General features: G+C 43.5%; 1 long non-coding RNA gene across 1 annotated transcript; it reads left to right on the top strand.

Annotated features, from left to right (window-relative positions):
- The first annotated feature begins 480 nt into the window (after nt 1–480).
- LOC120096339 (uncharacterized) lies at nt 481–11,514 on the top strand. The gene is made up of 3 exons (XR_005492709.2): nt 481–1,096; nt 6,863–7,645; nt 8,748–11,514. It is a non-coding gene; the product is annotated as an uncharacterized LOC120096339 (long non-coding RNA).
- Nucleotides 11,515–12,692: the final 1,178 nt, after the last annotated feature.

The raw sequence follows: 12,692 nt of genomic DNA, 5'->3' as shown, positions 1-12,692 counted from the left end.
TTTTAAAATAAACTAGCCCATGATGTCACATGCACAATCTGAACTCCAGCAAGAGGGACAGCAGAGTAGCAGCATCTGGGGCCCTGGAGTGCTATTTTTTAGGGAACATCTTGATGGCTGTAATTACTGTCGTGTTATGGGAACTTTAAGAAAAAAAAGGCGCCAGCGTTCCAAATAAAACATAAAATGGCTTTGATATAATAAATGTTACTATCATTGTTTAAAAGTGTTGTGACCCGTCTGCTGTAGTTTCTGAGAAAGATATTTTCCAGCACTGGATATTTCCAGCCCCACCACCCCCTCTCAGAGTCTATTACTGCAGATAAGGATGAAGAGAATCCTCAGGGTAGACTTGTTTTAAATCAGCATAACACAATGCCAGCTTTGTCTTTCCTCAAGACGAACCTTCAAATTAAATTTGGGATGAGCTTTACCAGATCTCCGAGCGGCTTTGTTCCAGAGACAGAGAATGCACCCTATTCGGGAGAATTAATAATTCGTATGCTATAGTCGTGGATAATTGCATTCATTAGGAAAAGACAGGAGCTGAGGCAATTTCCTTCAGGGTACACTTACTGCACTTACACGCATGACCAAGGCAGTTAGAAGAGTTCGGACCATCCCAAAGGGAAAGAAGTTACCCTCAAATGAACACGTGCTCTAGATGATGCCTTCCCAGGGGATCCAGTTCTGGAAGAGCCTGTGGTGAATTTGGTCCAAGGCGTTGGACCAATTTCTGCATAAAGTGATGGAGAAGCACATATATGAAAGAAGTCATCCCATGTGTGCGCTGATTCACTTGGCCTCCCAAAGAGGTCTTCTCAAGCAAAATTCACTCAGGCTTATGAAATCCAAGTTCCCATTTCACAACGGGTGTTAGCAACTTAAAGGAAGGTAATGCCCAGGCAGCTGGTGTTGACAATAGCACGGATACAGAGCCCAAATGGAAGAATCTGCTTTGTAGATTTTTTTTTTCTCTCTCCCTCTGCTGGTTCACTGATAACATTGTTCAGTTTGAAGATGGATCTTCTGCTACAAGAGTTGGGACTTAACCAGGAAGAAGTTGTTTGACCCGATCTGGATTCCATCATGTTCAGTAAGTTTATAATCTTCTCATGTGTCACACGGACTGACAGTTTTCCCATGTTCTCCAGCGATCAACCGCTTATTTCATTTGGTATCATGTTTCTGGTTTTATCTATGTTTTATCCACATGTCTTTCCTGCGGTAATTAGCAGACCAGAGGACTGGGGAAACAATGGTTCAATCGCCAGCAAGTTTCTTAAACTTCACTCTTTGTGTCAGCACTGGCCAGCTCCCTAGATTATGCAAGCAAGATACCCCAAAACCCAATGAACCAGAAACCCCGGTGCTGAGGGAAAGACCCGTTGGACCTTCTCTGAACACTGAGCAGAGTTCATGGCTAAGGGCTGTCTAGAATATGGCCATCTCTCTTATACACAGGGCTTCATTATGGGCCTTCACAGTGTCAGGTTGGAAAAAAGGTGGAATTGTTTGAAGGGGTTTATGATCAGTTGACGACTGACAGTTTTTGCAGCGCTCAGAAGCCTGGGTCAGAATTTTAATTTTGCTTTGGTGGTTATACAACAAAAGATGCCCCAAATTATTTTGTCTCCTAGCTCCAGCCAGTATCATTCCCCCTTTATTGATTTCAGAGTAGCTCCCGGGGACTGGATATTTAATGAGACTAGTGGATGGATGGAATATTCCAAAGAATATTTTTGTGTATGTCCCTCCTAGAAAACTAATTGAACCTTCCCATGAAAACAGTATTACTCCCTTTATTAAGTAGTGCTTCATGAAAAGATGTCAGAGACACTAACTACTAGTCCAGTCCACTCTCTGTTTCGTTGAAGCATTTATGGCCCTTACTTAAGATGAGAGAAATAACAAGGAAAGAAATTACTACAAATACAGAGCATTTTATTACAGAAATAAAAAAGGGGAGCGGATCTGTTGGCTGCTGCCTACTTTTGAAATATGAATTCTATCTGTCTTTATTACAGTCTATTCCCTCAGGGCCTTTCCCATATTTATTAAGTTTTGAATGTTGCTATTAAGCAAAGATTTGTGCCTACTGGTAATAGTCAGAGCTATTTTCAAGAAACGTAAGAAATGAGAAAAACACAGAGACCCATCCTTTTATGTTCATGTCAATAAATTAGGAGATACACAATTACCTAAACTTGTCATCTTCAAAAGTTTTCTGTGTGTATTGTCATAAGAAAATGCCTTGTCTGGTCCACACAGATAGTAATGACTCATAGGTACGTGATTCTTCTTATTAAGAGGGAGGAGACAGGAAATCCAATATAAATGAGCTGTTTTCCTCAGTAGTATAATAAAACTTGCATACTGGTATATGAGATTTTGATTATATCATCCACTGATAATCTGTAGACTCATTTCCCTGCAGTGAAAAAGCTGTCTATTTCCTCCCCGCAGTCCCCTTTGGCCACTAACCTTTTAGCAATCCTGCCCCTCTACTGGGGAAGAGGCCTCCCAGTCACAGCCACCACAGTGTAGTATATTTTTAAGGGCTGTAAATTTTTACTGTCAGATTTGAGCCAGGGGTGTTAAGCTCCAAAGATACATCTGCTTCCTTCTCAAATGGTCTTTTGTTGTGCTTCTTGGTAGAGGGAGAATTTTAAGGCCACCAGAATAAATCCCAATGTGGGTAGGGGTGAGTTATGGTGCTTCAAGAAGGAAGGCTCATGGCTACAAATAGAACCTGTCTTGATTCTATTCTTAAATTCTGCTCTTTCCCCCCCTTTTCATCGTGCCATGATAATATTTTATTACTCTTAAATGAACGGAATGAGTCACTATTAAATTTCCAAAATGAAAAATTATTTTGTAATCTGACTCAGAACCTCTGAATGTATCTGGTTTCTAAGTTTGGATTTCCTAATGTCAGGTTTTCCTAAATAGGGTCCTATGGATTCAGAGCCAGAAAACAAATGAAATGTTTAAGCAATTACTTGGGAAGAGTGTGCCTATAGCCTATGCCAATATGTCTGTCTACTCCATAGTGTTTATTAAACACTGACCAGATTAATCAAAGAACACTTAGTAATAGATGCATATTTATTCTAATGCTCACTAACCAAAAGTAGAAATATGATAGACCAATTTTATAGCTAAGAACAAGGCAGAGATATAATATAGTCAGCCCTCAATTTGCAAATGGATTTTACTCTAAATTCTATTTGCAAGTTGTTCTTTTGGAACTATCAATGCATTTTTTTTCTATAGAAACAAAATTATAAATAGTGACTAGGTTTCTTGCAAGCCCATAGAATACACTTTACTTGTATTTAGCTGAAAACTAGCTCAGAAGAACTCCATTGACAGGTTTCTGTGGAAATATAGGTTTTACATTTTTACTCAAATATATACTTGGTTGGAGTGCAAAGATGTCATGTGACTCAGATGCAAAAGTGTCACAGCTACACCAGACAGTGCTGGCCAGTCCCTTAGCCTTTGCTGGTTGGTGAAAGACAGTACAAATGCCACCCATGGAGCATCAGTTTGCCTCTCAGAGGGCAGCTGAGCTGCTTGTGTTTTTCTGGCTGAGAGGAACAGAGTCAAGGGAGAAAGTGAAAGAGGAGAATCAGGTTGGGGATAAGGAAGGATGTAAACATGTTGTCTTAAGAGACTTTATCCTCTTAAGGATGGATGATTAGACTTGAGGCCTGCTCCACGGGAGGGAATTCATGTCTGACACTATAAATCTGGCCAAGGACTGATGGCTATGGAGGCTAAAGGCCCTAGAGGAACCCTTGAAGTGGAAACTTTAAGGTTTCTTTGGAGAGTCAGTTTCATTAGATGGTGTTTTGCTGGGGCAAACACATGAAGGAATGTTTTCCTGAAGTGGACACAGGTGAAAGGCTAAGGCAGACTCCTGAAGGAGCAGTTCACTGAAGCAGACACAGGTGACAGCAGACAAAGAATGTTCTGCTAAAGCAAGCATGTGAAAGGACACGTGATGAAGGATTCTTTGCTAGCAACATTCATATATTGGTCCGCCTTACATTGCATAGTTGAACTCCATTTGTCAGGACTCTATAGAGTGAAATGCACCAAAATAATTCTGGTCATTTCAGTTTCTCACCATTTCAGAAGATTCAGGCTGATTGGCAGAGTGATGTCAGCTGAGACAGACGCACATGCTGAGAAGGACACATGATGTTTGCGGGGATATAAATAGGACTCAGAGGACAGTAACAGTGGCTGAGCTTGGTTTGCTTATAGAGCTGTGCAATGCTTGTTGGTCTTGTACCTTTGCTGATCTTTGCTTAGCTAAGCAAGGCACAGCTGAGAACTTCTCCTGGCATTCCCGTGGTTCCCCCTGCTGACTTGTGCTGCTGAGGCCTGGCTGTCTCTGTTAGGTAGTACCAACACTGCTGATTTGTGTTGGCTATCCTGACTCTAGCAAACTGGGCTGCTAGAGTATCAGTGAAGTGTTGGCCAGTGGATCCAGGTACCACTCTTAACCTGTGAACTGAACTGCCGATTTCCAGACAACACAGACAATGTTCCAAAGAACCATTTCTATACAGTCCACTTTCCCCATATTTTTTCTTTTCCATTACCTCTGATGGGTGGTGGGCTAAAAGGGAGGTTAAAACATTTAAGAACCATCATTAAAAATAAGGTTTGAAAAAGTAAAAGTTACAGACCCTACTGTAGATGTTTTGCTAAACGATCATGCCAATTGCCTTCTAAATATTTACATTAACAGCTGTAGCTCAGTGCTGCTGTCGACTTGGATTAGAGAAGCTTCTGTATTTTAGTGTACAGTGGTTTGTGCATCGACTCATAACTGGCAAAAGTCCTGCGAATAAGTGACTGTGGAGTGCTCAGCTCTGTATGAGACATCTGTAACATCCTCCCTTTCCCCAAGGTTCAGAGAACCTTGGAAGATGGAGTGGAAAGAACGTAAGAGCAGGAGGATGAGGAGGGGTGCAGTAGGAAATCCTGTCCTCTGGATGAGACATGGCTACCACACACATCAACTCACAGCAGCTGTGGTCATTGGCCCTAGACCTGCACAAGCTCAAGCTAGTCAGCATTTTAACATGACGGGGCTCCACTCCCTTTTAACTGCATTATAGTTTCCCAAATGCCTTAATTGAGGTAGTATCCACAATTGTTGATTGACAGAGGAGGGAGAGTCATTTGTCCACATCCTGGTGGACGACCCCACATCCATGTGCATGCTGGCAACACTAATGGGATTCAGTGAATTCTATTTAAAAGCTGAACAGACATGGGATTAAGAGGGAGATGTGTTGAGGGGACTTAGATAGAATTGCAGAATAGATTAAGGGGTGGCTGTGATCATGGTCTACTATACACATAGAGAGAAGTTGCAAAGATTAAATAAAAAGAAAAAACTCAGTAAGATGTAGCCTCACTTCATTGTGTGGTATCTTTAGTGTCAATAGGTGACTAGGGTGGTTCATAACTTTTGGTCTAAGCATCTAGAAAAGTCAGATTTATTTTGGGAAAAAAAAACCCTCTGTGTCACCTTTTGTGAAAAAAAAAAAAAAGAAGTGTTAATAAGACTTTGCCAGGAGAGTCTGTTTTATAAATCTGAAAAACAAAGCTTGCCGGGAACAGCCATCCCCCATGACGTCTCTTGATGAGTTTGCAGAGCATGTACTGCAAGGCAGAGCCAGCCCTGGAGAAGAGCTTCAAGAATTTCCTGAACTTCTGAGGTACAGTTACAGTTACAGGAACTAATCTGTGGAGGTGACTCATTCAATGGCAGGAAGTGACTCGGACAGGTGTGGGTCCAAAACACTCTAGAAGGAAGGGGCTGATAGCTCCTGTGGTTTTTCTCATCGTCTTTACCGAGATGATCATCCTCCTGTCTGAGGCTACTCAAGATACTGCCAGAGAAATGAGAGGTCTTCGTCAAGCTGCCATTTGAGGTTCTGCGATCCAGAGAAGCCTACTTCACCTTGGGTTCTATTCCAACTGCACAGACAGAATCCTAAAAGTTTCACCTTTGAAGCATGGATTAGGAAGCCATATCTAGCTATACTACCCATGAACTTCTACCCAGTTAGGAGACTGACTCCCAGATGTTTTCAGATTTTTTTTTCTTACATCCATATGACTTTCTGTAAATGCCACTTAACGTCACTGAGTTTAATGATGCCATTATGATACCAAGATAGTGTTACCTAATAGACACACCACTCTAGCATTCATTGAAAGCATCTGTGTGCCGAGGATTCTTTTATATGACTTAGTTCTCCTTAGTCGCTTTGGCGCGGGTATCATGTATGTGTGAAACTTAAGGTTGACAGTCACAATATGACAGATACCCACAGAAGGCAGAGGGGCAATGAGATTTTAATCTGAGGCTTTCTGATTCTGTTTCTGAGCTCTTAAGTAAAACATTGAGTTTTACACTTAACAGACTAAAGTACTTTTTATCTTGAAGATTAATCTTTACTTCTTGTATTTGTGTGTGTGTGTGTGTGTGTGTGTGTGTGTGTGTGTGTGTGTGTGTGCCACATGTATCCCAGTGTCTGTGGATCCCCTGGAGTTGGAGTTATAGGCGGCTGGGAGCTGTCGGAAGTGAGTGCTGAGAACTGAACTTGGGTTCTCTGGAGGACCAGTAAGTGCTCATAATCGCCAATCGCTGCCGCTCCCCTAACTACCATCTCGATGTGACTGGGAAGTATTATAAAGTGTGAACTTTCTCATGACTGGGTTACTTTGGAAGTTCGGTTCTCTGGGGCTTCTATTTATGACTTAGTAGGAGACCAAACTCGAATTTAAACTGTGTGATAACCTCAGGGCCACTTGGGTTATCTTTCTCTAGGCATCGAGGGCTGCTGAGAACGGGACCTGCAGAGCATGACATTTCTGTGGGAAGCCAGAGGAAGAAGTCTTTGACTCATCGCTCCACACAAAGTACTACCTCAAAATGGCTTAGATATGCATCTAGCTCCCTTCAATGAAACCTTTACTCATGTCTATCATAATTGGAACATTAACAAAAAAGAAGCATTAGAAGAAGCAAACAACTGCTCCCTAAACCCCCAAACAAGATCACCCATATTACTGCACTTAGGAACAACCACCCGGGGGCTGGGTGGATGGCTCAGGAATTAAGAGCACTGGCTGCTCTTCCACAGGACCCACAATTCCCAGCTTCCACAGGACGACTCACAACTGTCTGTTACCTCAGTTCCAGAGGATCTGACACCCTCACTCAGACATGCGGGCAGAACATCAATGCAGCTAAAATAAATGAATCTAAGAAAAAAGCAAAAACCCCAAAACCACTGTATTCTTGGGGGAGGGGAGCTTTAAAAAAAAAGAAATAGCCATTTAACATTTTTTTAATACAAGAATTTAATAAGCAAAATGGGATCTTGTCTACTGATTGAGCTGACAAGATTCAGAAAGTGCCTCACCACTGAGCCATCTCCCTGGGCCTTTTAAACTTTGTTTTAATGGAAGGACTATGTGTCCATTGTGAGCTTGCTTTAGAGAAACACACAGAGCAAGGCCCTGATTTTTTAATTTATTAGGTCCGTGTCTCAGTTACTTACCTGCCAACAGCCAAGAGTTTCTTACTTATCAGTGTGGAATTTTCTAGGTATGTAAGCCTTTTTCCCACTCCCTTCCCTCTTTCCCCTCCCTCTCTTTCCCCATCCCCATTAACATTTGCTGAGCATGTAATATTCTAGGAAGTCTTCTAGGTGCTGGAACACTGATGGGAGTAGGTTTCCTGTATGTCATGTTGTGGGTCTGCATTTTGCCCTGCTGTGTGCTAGGCTGCATTTATTCTGCACCACCATTGCTGTCAGGTGCTGGGCTCAAGCGAACTGCTCAGTTGGGGAGGGGAGACCTAAGCTGGGCTCCCTGACTCCTGGGGATCCAGTCGCCTCTGGAAAATTGCACAATGGAGTCAGGAACGGAGGGGCAGAGGTCCATAGGCCAGCGACGAGGCTGGGGCCTAGGCCTCCCAAACTCCTGGACATCCATATGCTGCTGGGTCTTGGGGAGCTGGGAACAGAGTTGGGGGCTGTGGGCTGTTGATGACAATGAGCCTGGGCCAGGGAATGGGGAACTCTGGCTTAGGTCGTTTGCAATTGTCCTTAGTTTAGCAGTGGTTGTCTGGAAGCATAGGGGGGCCTTCTGTGGGAGACTTAGGCTGTGGCTCTGTAGGCAAAGACCTTTTCCACGCTCCCCAGTGAGGTCCTTAATGGAGGAGACAGTCCTTGGCTCCAGTTTACTGATTGCTCATGATGGAAAATGTGTGCAAAGCACCTTAGGGTGGAGCAGAGATTAAATACTTTTTGCAGAAAGGAGAGTCCGGGAAGGGATGCTCATTGGATAAACCCTCAGGGCATCTAGATACCTCATTAGAACAGAGAACTCTGTTCTGTGCTACATCAATGACGAGGGGAGTGTGTCACATGTTCTGGGCCGGGACTCTAATAAGGAACAGGGAGACGCCTACTAACTCAGGTTGGTTCCTGGGTGCCAGGGTCTCAGACCCACACACCTTTATCAAGTTCCCTGGCCTGGCTCATTGTTCCACATCATGCTAATCCCAGATGACGAATGTTCCGGCTCTTGAGGTGAAGGCTGCAGTTTTCCTGCTCATTTTTTGTGTTCATGAACGCAGATATTTAAGAGGTAACTATTTTCAGCGGAAAGCATACAGCCTTTAAAACGTTCTTCTTTTTCCTTAGGTGCAGACGTTGTGGAAATGTCATATTGAAAACGCTCACGCTCCCGTGGAGACAAAGGGGATTGACTTGCTCAGTGTGCATCTCTTTGTTGTGGCTCAGAGATCTGAGCGTGGTTTCTGGGAAGCCAGGCAATGTGGAAATGAAAGAGATTCTGTGTCTCGAATTGCTGAGCCACCACTGGGCTGTCGAACAGAAACGCACGTTTTGCCAACTTAAAGTGGAAGTCTGAGACTTAAGTCAGCTGTCAGTTATCTGTGGCTTCTGGCTGTTACTCCGTTGCTAGTTAGTTTCAGTGAGTTGCTGAGAGGAGAAGAGCAAACCATTCACCCATCCAATGACATATGGGAGGTGCCACATCCTTGTCCTGTATCTTTCTCGACCTTGAGAGGGCGGAGGATGCATGGCTCCATGTTAGAGCATCTGGGAAGTGCTCATAAGATCCTGAGTCCCATCCTCAGCACCACTCTCTGCCCTCAGAAGTGTCAGTGCTTGTCCTTTAAGCAGGAAGTGCCCACAGAGTTTGCCTATACAGCAAGTTGATGCACGCAGGGGTTGGGTGGGGTTGGTGGGGAGGTGATATGTGTAAGAAGGACATTGTCAGAAGATGAAGGACCCACGGAACACTGCTCTGGTGAACCTAGGTGGCCCATGCTTGCTTGGGTAGCCAAGGTTCCAGTGACCTTCCTTGATTGCTGCAGTCAGTTCAGTTGAGCAAAATGGCGAACTGTTTGGGGCTTTGGGGAAGATGCTCTGCTTTTATCAAGATCCTTCCTCTAACAAGAATATTTAGATCCAAAGAGACCTCAATTCGGATGAGTGCGGTGTTTATTCCCCTCAGCTGGCAAGGCCTTCCCCATCGTCCTTGGTTTCGCATTATTCTGCTGGTGCTGGCACAGGTGAAACCAGTCAGGAGAGGGGAGCAGTGACATGTGGAGGTCTCTGCCACAGAGGAGTTGGGATAAGATCATAGGCAGAATTATTTTGGGGCCACGTTCTGGAGTGATGGACATGACAAGGGTTGAGAGAAGGGGGCAACATCTTTTTCTGTCTTAAAGGAAAATTGGACAATTATGAAACAAACTCAAGATGTGGTATGTGTGTGCATGTGCATGTGTTCATGTAACTGCACTATTGCCTCTGTGTGTGTGTGTGTGTGTGTGTGTGTGTGTGTGTGTGTGTGTGTGTGTTTCATATGTATGTTTGGGCATATTCCTATTCCTGCACCATTGCTTCTCTCTCTCTCTCTCTGAGCATGAGCATGTGTGTGTATGTGTATGTGTATTTGTGTGTATGTATGTGTGCCTATGTGTGTGTGTGTATATATGTATATATCTGTGTGTTTGTGTCTGTGTGTGTGTGTATATATATGTATGTGTCTGTGTGTTTGTGTCTGTGTGTGTGTGTGTGTTTGTGTCTGTGTGTGTGTATGTGCATGTGTGTGTATTTAGGCTAGAGGTCATGTATTTTCCTTTATTGTTCTTTCTACTATTCTTTAGGATCTCTCATTGAAGGTGGAACTCACAAGTTTGGCAAAACTGATTGGCTTCTGAGCACCCAGTATCTCCTATCTTGGTCATCAGCTCTGGGGGTGTGGTTACTTAGCATGGCATCCAGACTCTATGTGGGTGCTAGGGATCTGAACTTGGATCCTCATGGTTACACAGCAAGCCCTCCGATGCTCTCCAACCTAAGGGACTTTGAAAGGAACAAGAGGTCGCAGTGTCTATAGTACATGTTATAGGCACATGGAACTGCAAAAGTGTTACGGAAGTGTAACATATAAATATATATATAAAATATAATATATGGAAGTGTAATATATATAATGTATTAACATAATATATGAAAGTGTAATATATATAATTTATATTGCAAGGATAGTGCATGCTTATAGGTGGTTTTAAAATGCACAATTAAAATCATTTATACATTCATTTATGATCATCTGTCCATCCATTCATCTACTTACCTATGTTTGATTATTTTGTGGGTGTTTCATGTGTAGTTTTTACATGACAAAATCACAATATACGTTTCAGTTTATGATTTTTTTTTTGTCCTCATGACTGTATGCTGACTGTGGTTAGTTGAAGTTTTGGAAGATTGCACTGCAAGTTTTGGTAACTGTCCTGTCTAGTTTTATGTTGACTCAGCACCAGCTAGAGTTATCTGAAAGGAGGGGACCTCAACTGAGAAAACGCCTCAGTAAGATCCGGCTGTAACGCATTTTCTTGATTAGTGATTGATGGAGAAGGGCCTAGCCCATTGTGGGTGGTGCTATTTGTGTGCTGATAGTCCCAGGTAATGTAAGAAGCAGGCTGAGCAAGCCGTGGGAGCAAGCCAGTAAGCAAAGCCTCTCCATGGTCTCTGCATCAGCTCCTGACTCCAGATTCCTGCCCTGTGTGAGTTCCTGCCCTGACTTCCTTCAATGACAGTGCCGTGGAGGTGTAGGCCAAATAAACCCTTCCCTCTCCAAGTTTCTTTGGTCAATAGTAACCCTGACTAAGATAGATTTTCAGCCATAGTTTAGGATGGTCAGAATTATGGGGACTTACCACTATGGAAAATATTACTGATTCAGTATTGATTAATGAAGTTAATTACCTATCAGTACTTATTTATATGCACTTTGTTTTGGGGGGAAGATATAGTTGATATACACACCTCTATTCTTCCTGCTAAGTGCGATTAAACACCATGCTGGCTAGTTTTTGTTTGTTTGTATATTTATATCTTTAATTAACTTGATGAAAGCTGGAGTCATTAGGAAAAGGGAACCTCAGTTAAGGAAATGGTCTAATCAGACTGTCCTGTGGGCAAGCCTGTGGCGTGTTTCTTAAGTTAGGGATTGGTATAGGAGGGCCCAGTTAGTCCTGCATGGCGGCATCGTTGGGCAGGTGGTCTTGGAATATATAAGAAAGCAGACTGAGCAAGCATGAGGAGCGAGTCAGTAAGCAGCACCCCTCCATGGCCCCTGCATCAGCTCCTTCCTCTAGGTTCTTACCCTGCTCGAGTTCCTGCTCTGACTTCGCTTAGCAATAGACCGTGCCTGTAACCATAAAGCCTTTCTTCCCCTAGTTGTCTTTGGTTACCATGTTTATCACAACAATGAAACCGAACACACGAAAACTCTGAACAAAATACACAGCACGAATGGGGGCTTTGAAGCTTGGGTACAGAGAAGTCAGGATGATCTGAGGCCAATGGAACATGAGGACAGCAAGCTCTCCACATCTTTTTGCTTCACATATGCCAGGCTTAGACCTCCTAACACTGGTCATAGGGACATGGCGAGAGGAGTAGACCGCTCCCTCAAAACTTAAGAACCTGAAGTCACAGACTAGCAAGGCAGAAAAATTTGACTAATTACCCAGCAACACCAAGAAAACTTGATTCCAACTCCCCTCATACCAGCAAAGGCCAAGCAGGGAACCTGGGTTTCTGCCCATCAGAAGCTAGAATGGGGTGCGTTACTTAGCTTCCCTGGGTTGATATGGGTGACATCTGTTAGGAGATGGGACTTCCATTCCCCACTGAGTTATAGTGAGGGCTTTCCTCCTGTTGCCACCTCCCTCTTCTGTCTCAGTAGAAGCTCTGTGGGTAGTCTTGGTGTGCAGCCATAGCCACAGGTGGGTGGTGTTAGAGGAGGCCTAGTGAAGACTAGAGACTGTTGCTGCCCTATGTGGGTGCCCAACCTCCTTCCTTGGTATTAGCAATGGTCATTAGAAGAGAAGTAACTCGCACTGTGTCCAGCAGTAATGGGGAGCTCTCTGACTCCTCCCATGTGCTGGTGGTGCCCGTGGGGACCTATACTTCTATTTTTTCATCTGTGAGGAGTAACAGACACTCTTCTTTCGCCTGTTAGGCCTGTGTTAGAAGAAACCAGTTAAAAAAGGTTTGGATAAGATCCTGAGTTAAATGATATTGTACTCAAGCTGGCCTTTT

Source organism: Rattus norvegicus, chromosome 13 (genome assembly GCF_036323735.1).
Source record: "Rattus norvegicus strain BN/NHsdMcwi chromosome 13, GRCr8, whole genome shotgun sequence".
Classification (NCBI taxonomy): Eukaryota; Metazoa; Chordata; class Mammalia; order Rodentia; family Muridae; genus Rattus; species Rattus norvegicus.
The sequence above is the reverse complement of the archived record's forward strand: the minus strand, read 5'-3'. Positions and strand labels throughout refer to the sequence as shown.